This window comes from Molossus molossus, unplaced genomic scaffold (genome assembly GCF_014108415.1).
Source record: "Molossus molossus isolate mMolMol1 unplaced genomic scaffold, mMolMol1.p scaffold_m16_p_9, whole genome shotgun sequence".
NCBI lineage: Eukaryota > Metazoa > Chordata > Mammalia > Chiroptera > Molossidae > Molossus > Molossus molossus.
Window position 1 is genome coordinate 64507579 of NW_023425403.1, and position 13332 is coordinate 64520910.

The window sequence follows — 13332 nt, forward strand, 5'->3', positions numbered from 1 at the left end:
ATATCAGCCCATTTTTAAGGCTGCTTAAGTCTCTTTGACAATACCATGGAAGGAGTCCAAGCTTTGTAGGCTTAGACACCCCCTGAATTAAAATCCTGGCTCCATTACTTGCCTAAGGTCATATAAGGCAAGTTACTCTTCTGACTCTTTTCATTTCAAGTAGCTGAAGTAAAATGGAAATAACCTGGCTGGGCCGTTACTAGGTTAGAAATAACTAATGTAAAACACCTGACAGTCATGCTCGCTTTTATCACCCAGTTTGTCTAACCCTGATGGAACAGCAGTGACAGGAATCCGTCTGAGATGCTCTGGAGCCAAGCACAGTGACGTCCTCACCTCGCTGCTCTGCACCTCTCTAGCGCTTCCTTCGAGTGTGAACTAGAACTCATTACAGTGCTCCAGGGACAGAAAAGCAAACAATTAGAAGTCAAGAGAGCTTTTCATCTTCTCTACTCTTGGAGAAAGGAGAGGAACAGGTCTTGCTTCTCTTCTACCCACCCAGGATGCAGGCTCTGTACCTGGTGCAGACTGAATATCCAATGGATGCAGTTGGTGAGCCACAAGGTAAAAAGTCTACAGTTGAGAGGACTCAGTGCCCCTAAGTTAAACCTCACATGCCTACGCTCACCCCACCCCACCCCAGCCCACCCCATCAGCACTACTGTGTCTGTTACCCTACAAGTAGTCATTTCTGGCCCCAGCAGCCAAGGCTTACATCAGTAGATGTCAGAGTCTTTAATTAAAAAAAAAATTTTTTTTGCCCCTTTCTTGTGTGTAGAATGAAAGGGAGAATGGAAAATGTGAGAAGACATAGAACTCTACTTCTTAGTAATCTGGGAAAGGCAGGCTCTGTACACCCATATTTAATTATCAAATTATTCCAATTTCTCCTCCAAGACACGGACCAAAGCCCCTTTGGTGAAATTAATTCTTCATCAAAATAACCAAGGATCCAAGGACCCTTCAGATTGGTGCCTTATATAAAATTCTTTTAGGCCTTATACAAATTTTTACACATATTGTTTTTTAATGTGTATGCTCTATCAGAAAATATTTTATAGGTCAATACACACTATTATACACAAAATAAAGCATGAGATAACTACCTAGCAGAGATTTTTCCTTCCCAATATTAAGCCAAAAGAAGTTCTAGTAACATGTCATCCAAATTGTTTACCCAGATACACTGATTGTTTTAACCCTTTCCTGCCTCCAAAAGTGGAAGATTATTTCCATGTCTCAGTAAATTAAAAAGAAAAAATGCAAGAACAAAAGCCTTTCCAAAAAAAATATAGCAGTCATTATTATTATAATGGAATGGAACAGTGACATGTATTAACAGTGATATTTGATATTTATTTAGGAATCTCTCCCCCAAATTGCTTAAGGCCGGAGCAAACCCTTGTTAAATTGATAGCAGTTAATGTAAACAGAGCTTAATTCAAAGCTGCTGCTGCAACCCAGCTGACTAGATCCACACACCCCCACTTTTTTCTTTTTTAACGTATGAAAAACTGACTTACCTGAAGTGTGTTCACAACATGTTTTTAATCTACTCTTTTTTGTTTGTTTCCTTTACTGATTTTAGAAAGAGAGGAAATGAGAAGGAGAGAGAGAGAGAAACATCGACTGGCGGCCTCCTGCATGCCCCTCACTGGGGATCGGGCCCACAACCTGGGCGTTTGTCCTGACGGGAATTGAACTGGCAACCTCTTGATGCATGGGTTGATGCTCAACCACTGAGCCACATTGTGAGCCACATTACCTGAACTTTAATCTACTCCTGTTTAATGGAATTTTATGACACTAATGCTTACATTTAAGGATAACATTAATGTGGGTTATTTATATGGTAACTTTACTTTTTTTTTTTTTATGTGTCCCTAAAATTAATGTTTTTTCACTAACACTTTTGAAACATGCTTTCATGGGCTTATTGTGCACATGTGATCAGTGCTGTCTAAAGCAATGGTAGTAAGCGTTTCGGAAGAAAACAGTTCCGCCTTCCAGTCCCGTAGGGACACTCCGAAAGGTGTGTCTCTGAGACTGGAGACCAGGTCAGCGGCGATTCCACCTGGGGCGGCTCCTCAACAAGGCAGGAATTACCCCAGGGCAATCGCTCCCACAGCACAGCTGCCCCATTCACGTAAAATTATAAAAATAAGCAATCAATAGTGAATAACCCTTCACACAGTCTATTGAACATCTGAGGATGGGCTCTACTTTTTAAAAGGAAAAAAAAAAAAAATCAAGTTATAATGTTACGTCAAATCACATTAACGTACGTACACTTCCTAGCTTGGCGTTTGTTTTTTTCATTGCTTACAAATACAACTGGAAATAAATGACAAGCGAGCCTTTGGCCTCACTCTTCTGCCCAGAAACCAGCAGCCAGGCGAGATCGCGAGCACTGTTCCAGAAAGAACAGGTCATACGCCCTGCAAAAGCCGAGAGGGTGTGCGCAGCCTCCTCCTCACCAAGACGGCAGCTTTTCACACGCACGAAAGAGAAAAATGGGATAATGAAAATACATCACAAAAACAAAGTGAAGTTTTAGATTTGCGTTTGTGTTGTAGACTGATTGGTTGTGGTTTCATGAACATGTTTAGGGTTTTTTGTTTGTTTGTTTCTCTAAGTATGAAAATAACTTTTTAAAAGAAACAGATCCAAATCAAATTAAAATATTTATAATATTCCATAGATAAAGGTCTCAAGACAAAACAAAACACTGAATTTGGTTTTACACACCCAGAGGCAAGAACAAAGAACTTAAATGTCTACCCTCTGGTTTCCCCACTTTGCTAGGCTAACAAAATAGATAAATTGCAAAAGGCTGACGAAACATAAATGTCAGAAAAACATATCTGTTTTAATATCTGTTTCCAATTAAATAAAAAAAAAAAAAAGTTTAGCCTGGCCGGTGTGGCTCAGTGGTTGAGTACCAACCCATGCACCAGTAGGTCACTGGTTCGATTCCCGGTCAGGGCACATGCCCAGGTTGTGGGCCCGATCCCCACTGGAGGGCACGCAGGAGGTGGCCAATCGATGTTCTCTCTCATCAATGCTTCTGTCTCTTTCTCCCTCTCCCTTCCTCTCTAAAATATCAATTAAAAAAATTTTTTTTAAAGATAAGACTAAATGGCCTAAATTCTCTTAAAAACAAAGAGCTTATTGCTAACCATCATAATTTAAGTAGCCAGAGACCAGAGATTTTGCCTGCACATTCTTCTCTAGGGGACACATCTTTATAAGGTCAAGAAGAGAAAGCTGAATTATGAAAATGATCACAAATAATTCAAATCATTTACTGAGCACTACTAGGGGTCCCACACTATGCACTTCACACCCCTGACTTCGTGCAATCATTACAACGCCCTTGTGAGGTAAGGCTGTGCCCCAAAAGGTGTTATTTGCTAAGCTCCAAGAGAGCAGCAATTACAGCTTTGTTCACTGAGAAGCCAAGTGATCAGAGGGAGGAAAATAACCTGTCTTAAGTCTTTCAGCCACCACGTGACTGAATGGGGTGGGAGCTGCAAACCCATGTCTAGGGACACCTGAACCCCGGCTCTCGTCCAAGATGCCAACCTGTTTATGATAACTGATATACATCAACTGAACTCCTCGTTCCGTCCTAGGGGAAGGTGACTGAGAAACAGCCTGGGGCATAGAAACAGTTCAAATGAACGCTTAAGAAATCTTCGAGTTTTCATGTGCTCATATACATTCTTTTTTTCCAGTTCCTCACCCAAGGACATGCTTATTGATTTTAGAGACAGGGGAAGGGGAAAAGAGAGAGAGAGAAACATCGATGTGAGAGAAAATTACCCATTGGTTGCCTCTCGTACTCACCCCTGACTGGGGATGGAATCCACAACCCAGATATGTGCCCTGACTGGGAATCAAACCCACAGCCTTTCGGTGTACACAGTGACCCTCCAACCAACCAAGCCATGCCAACTAAATGGTTTTTATCGTGCCAAAGTCAAAGGTAATTTGTGGAATTTGGGTGGGGGGGTTGGTGTTTAATGCTAGGCTAAGGTAAGAGGTACCAAGGCAGGTTCTGGACGGAATGAGGCTTACTGTAAACTTGTTGGTAAATTTCATTAAATTTTACTATTTCCTCATAAGAAGTCACCTCTACTATAAATTCCTAATGTTAAAATGTTCTATTCCTTGCCCTTGAGTTTCAACAAGATATTTCAGCATGGAACCGTCTATATTTTTCCACCCAAATGTCTTAAATACATATTTAGATTTATTGCACAAAATGAAAAGTGAGTGGTGATGATATGAAAACAAAACGTTTCTAGCTCTGGCCGGTGTGGCTCCATTGGTTGGAGCATTGTTCTGTACACCAAAAGGTGGTGGGTTCAATTCCCAGTCAGGGTACCTACCAGGTTTCAGGTTCCATCCTCTGTTGGGGCACCTGCAGGAGGCAACCAATTTCTGTTTCTCTCTCACATTGATGTTTCTTTCTTTCTCTTTCTCTTTCTCTCTCTCTCTCTCGCTCTCTCCCTCCCTCCCTCCCTTCCTTTCTCTAAATATCAATTTAATAAAAAGAACAAAATGCTTCTAAAACTTGACATATGCATGAAAGATCCCTCAAATGTCAGCTGAACACTATTAGTGTTCACCATTTGCACACCGGCATAAAAATGAAAATGTCCGTTTGAGAGGCACCGGGTCCCAAGTTCCAATCTTAGTTATTACTCACACACTGAGAGGAGACACATTCGTTCAGACTGTGTAAATTTTAGATATACTGTCATCTGCCATCTTATTTTTCTGAAATGATAAGTGAAAGGCAACTGAAGCCAGAGGTTCAGCGGCTGCTTTGCCAGGTCAGCTTTGCAAATGTGAAAGATGGGAATAGAACGAGGAAGACTTGGCCAAGAAAAATCTGTACTCATGTTCAAAGCCTGTTTAAAATATCCAGGAAACCTTCACAATTAAAATCTAATTCTCAAAAAACGTGTAACACTTCAAGTGTCAGGAACTAAGGAAGGAAAGGGAATGATGTGTTATCCTTGCCCTCAAATAGTTTCAAGCCTAGGGAAGAACTGGATGTAGATGAAAAACAATGTGTGTTTTGAAATTCCGGATGAGAAACCAATGTTGCTTTCCATGCAAAGTGTCCCTGATTAAAGAGTTGAAAGGTTTGTTCAATTCTATGTTCCCTGTGAACCTGTGCATTTATCTTAACACAATGTATTTTAACTGTAAACTTATGGGGACATTATCTCAATTATAATGGGAAACCCAAGAAGGGCTGGACTCCATCAATGCTTGTATGACAAACCAGCGAATGATTTCTCTGACACCAAAACCTCCCCCTCCTGCATTAAATGCCATTTACTCCTCTGTGGCTCTGGAAACAGAGGTAGGCACACATACCTCGCACATATACTCTCACACAACCAACCAATCAAACAGACCAGAATATAGCATGAAATTCAACAAAAGCAATGTCTACCACCTCTAGTCACTCATGAAACTGTCACTTTCAAACACGACTGACTGGACCCCCCACTACCACAGTGCACGGAATATTAAAAGTTTGATTAATTCAACAGAGGCAGCCGTACAGGTGATAACTGGGAAGACAAGAATCCCTACAGATTATTTGAAAGACAGAAGAATCTCTTCACAGCAAAAATATCTCTCTCTTTGGTTTAATCCTTTGAAGGACGTTGTTATAAAACAAATGCTACCTGGTCAGGAGAAGCAAAGTCTAACCATCTTCCCATGAACTGACTCATAGTAACTGCTGATCAAATGAGCTGCCAGGTGAGACTTTTTGGAGCAATAAATACAGGTCAGGTTATGGGGGAAGATAAAGACCCCGGCCAGAAAAGTCCCTAAATTGGGGGAAGTGGAGAGCTGAGGAGGAGAGTTGGCATCCAGGAACTTGTTCATCTGCCCAATACATAAATTAAGAACTAGAAATGGAGAGAAATGACTACCAGATAAAACTTCAGTTATTCTACACTTTGTCCCAGCAACAGACCTGCCTCATCCCATGACCTTTCTCTGCAGCTAAGCAGACTCTTAAATATTCAAACTTTGCAGTTGAAGAACATTTAAAACATAGCTTTACATTTTCACTGCTGGCATTAAACAGAGCCTTTGGCAACCCAAGAGTTAACGTTCCCCTTTCTGCACCTACCTAACACCAGAGAAGGACTGGGTGGGACAGAGACGTGTGTGCAGTTCCCGCAACCGTCCTTGCTGTTTTATTCTCTCCCAATCCCTGGGTAGGAAGGGAACATTCTAAAATAGCAACATGAACTGACAGGTGGAAGTCACTGTGCTCAAGTTACAGATCCAAGTTTGGCTACCATTAAGTTGGCGGTTTCATTTTTTTTTTTCCCCAACAGATTAAGATGTCAAGAAACTCCTTTAAAAGACATGAAAAAAATGTAAAACCAAGTTTAAGTCAGAAAAAGGTAGAAATTACATCATTCACAGTAGGTACATTTTTACTTAAATGAATAAAAATCTTAATCGATACACACACACACATTCGTATCTCAAGCCCACTTTGGCAGACTGCTAAAAGCGTGCCATCTGGGTACACGTTCCTAAGAAACAACTTCACAGTATTGCCACAAAATCAAGCTCCCTTTCTGAAGCTTAGAGAACAGTTAAGTCTTTAAAATACTATTTGAGCCTCCTTTATTTTTACAAGTGAACTACGTCAACACTAATTTTGTTTACAACTACTATTTCTTTGGCAACTAGCGTGTGTACAAAAAATAAAATAAAAAGATTTTTCATTTCTGTGCCCTCCATTTGATAAATAGATCATTTTTAAAAACTCCATCAATATCAACATATAAAGTTACGTTTTAAACCTAAGATTAATACCCTAAATAATGAAAAAGTATGTACTACAGAATAACTTTTCTTTGCATGACTGAACTGTTATGTTCAAAAGCATCGCCATCCTGTAACTGTACTATGTATCTAAGCAAGTGCTAAAAATTGGATGGGAATGATAACTAGCCAGAAAAAAACATGTTGAAAATCTGTTCAAATTCTCAGCTTTGAAATGTCAATGTCTATAGTTGGTTAGGGCAATGGTTTAAATACAAGACTTAGTCTCTGAGTCAAATTGCTGATCCTATAAAATCTAAATCTTTAAATGTTCAGCCCTGGACGGTTTGGTTCAGCGGTTAGAGCGTCGGCCTGCGGTCCTGAGAGACCTGGGTTCGGTTCCCGTTAAGGGCGCGTACCTCAGTTGCAGTTTGTCCCCGGCCCTGGTTGGTTGTGCGGGTGGCAGCCACTCGATGTGTTCCTTTCACATCGATGTTTCTCTCTCTCTCTCTCTCTCTGTTCCTCTCTCTCCCTCCCACTCTACCTGAACAAAAAATGGAAAAATGTCCTCGGGTGAGGATAAAAAAAAAAAAAAAAAAAATGTTCAACCTTACCTTTCTGCCAAATTCCTCCCTCTAATACAGGACCACTGGGCTACTCTCTTGAGTTGCTTCCTACAAGGAACAATTGCTGTGTGCCTCTTAATGAGCAGCAGCACCGCGGAGACCATGACATTGGCGGTGGGAGCCCTCCCGCGTGCTGGGCTCCACGTGGCCGCTGTGTCTGCTCTCCCACAGCCTTCCACAGACAGTGTGCAGAGCTCTGTGCCAGTCACACCTCCTCGCTGTGGCCGAGTCTGTTTCCGAGTTCAGTGTGAGTATGGAGCATGGATAATAGCAACGATGCAGTTATTCATTAGCACAGAAGACAAGTTCATGGCCTCCGTAAACATCTGGATGTAAGCATCTCAGTAAACCACTAGGAAAAGTTCAATTTCAATCTACCATTTATGGAGATTAACTCACAAATTTACGTATTAGCCTTTTAGGAAGAAAAGTAGTCAAGATGGACGCTACTCATTAACGTCAGGAATGTCACAAGTACAAGTACCAACTGCCTTTTGAATACATGCAGTCCCCAAATGAATGCAACAATCGAAACATACTTGGAAAAACCCAAACTACATCCTGCAAGAAGTAGAATAATCCAGTTAGAAAATTAGATCCCATATTAACAGGTATATTCACAGAAATTTAGAGCACAAGTTAATATGTATCATTACAGAAATATAAAGAGTACTCTAGTCCTGTTGAAAAAATTATTATTGCGAATTAAATGATTAACCTCAGACTGCTGGGAAGTAAGGATTTATAGTGGGGGCCTGGATTGCCGACACGGTTCAGCAGCAAAGCCTCTTTAATCGGCTGCTCCTTCCACTCCTTCTCAGGGCACCACTCTCCGGGCTCCGTACGCCATCTATGTTTTTAACACTCCTGTCTATGAACAAAAACGCCCCGCATTTGCGCACGTGGAGGGTATAAATTGTCCTCTTCTGTTTGCCCTCAGCAGGTCACGCGGACATGCATGTCAGCTGACACCTGCGCGAGACCAGCCGCAGGCCTACAGACTGTTGCGTGGTCTTCGACGTGCAGTGTTCACAGAGCATTTGAAATCATCAAATACCAGGCCACGTTTCTGCTAATGGTCACGTATAAGATGAGCAAAATGATGTCCACGCACTCGCACTACCTCACGCAGATTATTGTGGGCCTTCCCTTTTCGATGGACAGACATACTAACGCCAACGTATATAAATAATTAGATGTTAGTTTTAAAAAGCTACATTTCAGCAAAATGTAAAAGTCTGTCAGTCAGCATCCTTCCTAGCTACATGATTATCTTGCTGGCAGACTATAAATAAGTAAAGAATTCTAAGTCTAGCCCTGGCCATTTGGCTCAGCAGTTAGAGCATCAGCCCATGGACCAAGAGTCGTGGGTTCAATTGCGGTCAAGGGCACATACCTTGGTTGTAGTTTGGTCCCCAGCCCTGGTCGGGGTCAGGCGGGAGGCAACCAATTGATGTGGCCCTCTCACATCAATGTTTCTCTCTATCTTTCCCTCCCATTCTGTCTGAAAATAAATGGAAAAACATCCTCGGTGAGGATTAAAAAAAGAAGAAGAAGAAGAAACTTCAGAGGAAGGGGTAGGGGACAGGGAAGAGATACACCAAAGAACTTATGCATATAAGCATAACCAGTGGACATAGACAACAATGCCTGGAAGGGGAGAAGGTGAAACGAGAGGAGGGTGTCAGTTGGAAGAAAAGGAGAAACATCCATAACAAAAATAAATTAATTAAATTTAAAAAAAATAAAAAGAATTCTAAGCTACTGATATTTGGGATGCAAAATTCTGATATGGGGACTGGGCTGTTCATTAAGGACTATTCGACAGCATGCCTGACACACACCAAATGCCAGTAGCACCCCACCCCAGCTCCATCAGACCAAAAGGATCTTCAGGCCTTGTCAAATTTCCCAGGGGGGACAAAGCTGCCCCAAGCTGACAACCATCAGTGTAACCAACACCAAACCCTTCCATCTACAATCAGGACAGGACAGGCTTTGACCAGCAGGAGTCTCCACGTCACATAAGAACAAAAACTCAAAAGAAATGCATTACTGTTGAGTAAGCAATCATTTGCTTTCCTTTAAACCTGCTCCCTTTTTGTAAGAAGGCTATCTCAGGGCGTAAGAGCTGTGGCCAACATTTTAAAATAAACCATTTGCCAGTTTCCTGGTGTCTCCTAACCCCTTGCTTCTGCGGCAGCTGACCTGGGGTGGACCCCCGCCTCCAGTCCAACCAGGTGCAGGGATGGAGCAATGCTCTCACTCGGGAGCGCTGGCCAGTACTCCTGAGGCACACCTTCCTTTATGGCCTTGTGGTTTCAACTGAAACAAGTTGTTCTGCATACTTCCTACTACAGCTGCAACTATGTGACCCCTGGTTTGTTTGTCAGTAACTTCACTGATACCTGGGCCCAGATATAATTTTTCCTAAATACTTTAGACCCAACAACTCCACAAAACAGGCTCCAGGGCAAGCTTTGCTCAGGGCACCACCCTTGGAGCTAGGAGCCAACAAACATGTTTTGCCTAGTCCCCAGCCTACTCAAACATAGGCTCTCGGGTTTCAAAACAGTATGATTTTAAGGGGAAAAGACGCTCAACAGTGACAACTTAAGAAGACTTTCCAAGTCAAAACCTTCTTTGTCCATCAGGTAGATCTTAGGAGAGAATGACGATTAGGAAAAATACAAGTTTTTCCATGGTTATTTTTCAAGGAAATTAAACATGACCTCGAATATCGCAGAAGTAAACATGCCATTCTGACACTGAAACTTAGGATCAATAAACTATTTCAATGAATCAGAATAAATGCAGACAGACGCATCCCTGCCACGAACATGTCATTGCTCTGTAGCGTAAAAATGCTTATTCAATAAACTAAAAGCATATAGGCTCAAAATGGCTTGTTCACTTAAGGATATGTATTGTTAGGCTTTGAAAAGATTAATCCTACTTGTGATTTTAGGTTATAGGTGTATTATAAAAGATATGTGTAGACAGGGTTATTTTTCTTTAGAAAAAAAATATTGTCCACATTTAAGATTTTACAGTGAATTTTTTAATAACTATTGAGGCTATTACAACGGATATTAACCATATAAACTAAATCTTTGTTAGAAATCATAGAAACTAATTTCTTTTTTTTTTTCATTTCTATCATTTCTACAGATAAACACTTTATTCTATTTTCTTCCTTGGAAAAAGTGTTTATTAAGTTTAAGAGCCATGGTATAAAGCGGTAGTCATTATTACAAAATTAAATCATTTTCCTGTCACATTTATCTGGCAACATGAGTTTGTTCTAATTCACTGAAAGCAAATCCGATTGATAGGGAAAGAAGTCTCCCAGGGGCTCAGACCAGATTTCCCAAAACCTTATCGTCACACATGAACACCATTTTCCAACTAAAACCCAACACTAGTACCTGGGCACGTTGTCACCGCCCATCACTTTCATTTCCCCCATGAAAGTAGCGAAAAGCAGCTCATTTTTTAAACACTAGCCACAATGAACGAGGTCGGGAGCTTTACTGGTTGGTCTCCAGCTCCTCCGCTTTATCGCTGTCCACTCTCGTTTTCACCTTGCCAATTACATCTCAATTCCGAACACATCGAAACTAGCTTCAAATAATTATTTTTACTCTTAAGTTCTTACGTAACTCTTAAATTAGCTTTATAAATATAACGAATGCCGTCACCATTAGCAACCAACACTACCATGTTGGACAAGCCCTGAAATATAGACTGCCATTTCAGTTAGCAGAGAGATTTAAAATAAGACCATGACATGCTATTGATTACAGACAGCTCCACAGCCCCAGACCCTAAGCTTTTTTTTTTTTTTTTTTTTTTTTAAGTAGTCTGTTTTGGAAAGAGAACAGAGGAGGTCAGAGAGAGAAATGATTTTTTAGTACTCATGAACTCTCAGGAATTCTTTTCCCTTAAACTACAAGCCCTACCTTAAAAAATACAAAACAAGCCAGTGAAACTTACTTGACAGTGACTCGATTTGATAAATCCTGTAGATCCCCAGGATGGAAAAGCTGGGCTTCTTTCAATCCAATCTGTTCACAAGCTTTCAAAAAAACGTTTATATTATCCTGTGAAAAGAAGTGGAAAGTGATTGCTTAGCCAAGCTCTGTCTCAGACAAAGGTTACAAAATTTTTATGATATCACTTCCCAGCTTCAAAGTCCAATTACAACCAGCAAAAAAAGGAGACAGCAAGACCAATGAATACATGTATTTAAAAAAAAAAAAAATACACGGGCATGTATAGCCTTTCAGACTTTCGGAGCACAAACGGTGGCGCTGCCTCATGCCCCGGCGTACGCCGTTCCTGTGATCTTTGTGACTGGCACGTTAAACATTACCTGTTGGAGGACAAGTGCCTAGCCACTGAGCAGTAATCTCCACTTTGATGTCAGCTCTGCTCTGCAAACAGACGCCCTCTTCCCAGCTTTGCACGGCAAGCCTCACCTCTCTTTAAAAATAACTCCAGCTACTGACATTCACCCACCCAGAAACTGTTGGCAGGGAGGAAATAAGAGGAGGAACATTCTGTTTCTATGATTACAAATTACAGAAAGACTGTGGAATACCACACCTGGAATCTGGGTTTGGTTGCTGAGCCGGCTCTTGACAGACAGGGAAACCATACTGTAGGACCCAGGAGGAGCCTGGTGTTTATTGGCTCGATCACATAGTTTAGGTGTGGTACATTATTCAACGCCCTGCAACCTGCCTCGGGAACTGCCTCCAACAGAAAAATCTAGGTTGTCCTCATATCTAATTTCAAAACCAAAACCGTCCGTGCACAAACCACTGCCTTTCGTGTACGTGAACTGCTGCAGACACTGACAAGTATATTCTATTTGGCAGGCAGCTGCCTTTCGGAGACACACATTTGGTGAGCAGAAGTAGCCTGGGCGTCCCTCCACCTTTACTGCTCTGAAGGAAACCCTTTCCAGGGCTGAGCCTGGGATGAGCCCGTGCAGACTCTTTACTTTCGCTTTCGGAGGGTTTGCCAACACACGTCTGTCCACGTACGTGCTGGCAGCACCTGGTCTATGGTGGGAGCCTCGGAGCACCCCTGAAGCCTCACCCCCTCGCCTAACGGCCAAGACAAGTGGGGGCCAGAAGACCACTTCCCACTTGAGGACAGACCCCTGCTCCTTTCCCACGCTGAGGGGTGTGTCCTCCAGGGGAGAAAGGGCAGGATGGTGTGGCCACGTGGGAGAATGTGATAAAAAGGCAAAGGTGAAGGGGCTCTATTTAATAGTCTGGAGTCTTCAAGAGCGAGGGGATTTAGGGAAAGGGCAAGAAAATGTAGAGCAAGAGAAAAGCAAAGCTGGTCTCTGGGAAACTCGGGGGCATTGAAGGAGAAACGCTTTGCAGAGGTAGGAAGAGACTCTCATGTGCTATCAGTGAAAGGCAGTGGGAACTACCTTGCTGGAAGCTCAAGTCCATGATTCATTGTAAATAAGAGGTCAAAGGTGAAAGGAACGTATACGTCAAAAGTTAGAACAGCTCAATGAAAGGCGTTTTATCTGACCCTCTGTGGAAAAAAGGGAAATAGTGTTTGGCAAATTTCCAAGGGGAGCAAAAGTGATCATTTTGTTGGTAGGCTCACATAACTTCTAAAACCTACGGTTTGTAATTACCAAAGGACTCAAATCAATGGTTCTACCACTGGCCCTCAGACAAGCAGAGGAGAGTAAATGGTTTGGTATAGCAGGACCCCAAATCTTATAGGATGCAAATCTCATATCCAACAAGGAAAAATAATCCATAAGAAGCCTTCCCACAAATTTTAATTTTTTTCTGAACGTTTAAAATGTTATGAAACACAGTTAACCTAAAAGTAAATCTATTGACCTGACAGCCAA

At 41.8% G+C, this 13332-nt stretch overlaps 1 protein-coding gene across 9 annotated transcripts in view; it reads right to left on the reverse strand.

Annotated features, from left to right (window-relative positions):
• Positions 1 to 13332, reverse strand: part of LMO7 (LIM domain 7) — a 173802-nt gene that overhangs the window by 84588 nt on the left and 75882 nt on the right. For 6 of the 9 annotated variants that reach the window (XM_036250203.1, XM_036250202.1, XM_036250201.1 and 3 more), the window contains exon 4: positions 11439 to 11545. The gene's annotated coding sequence lies outside the window, so the exon portion shown is untranslated. Of the gene's footprint in view, positions 1 to 6166; positions 6191 to 11438; positions 11546 to 12050; positions 12093 to 13332 lie in introns of those variants that run through there. The other 3 variants (XM_036250204.1, XM_036250206.1, XM_036250205.1) reach the window with 3 other exon arrangements.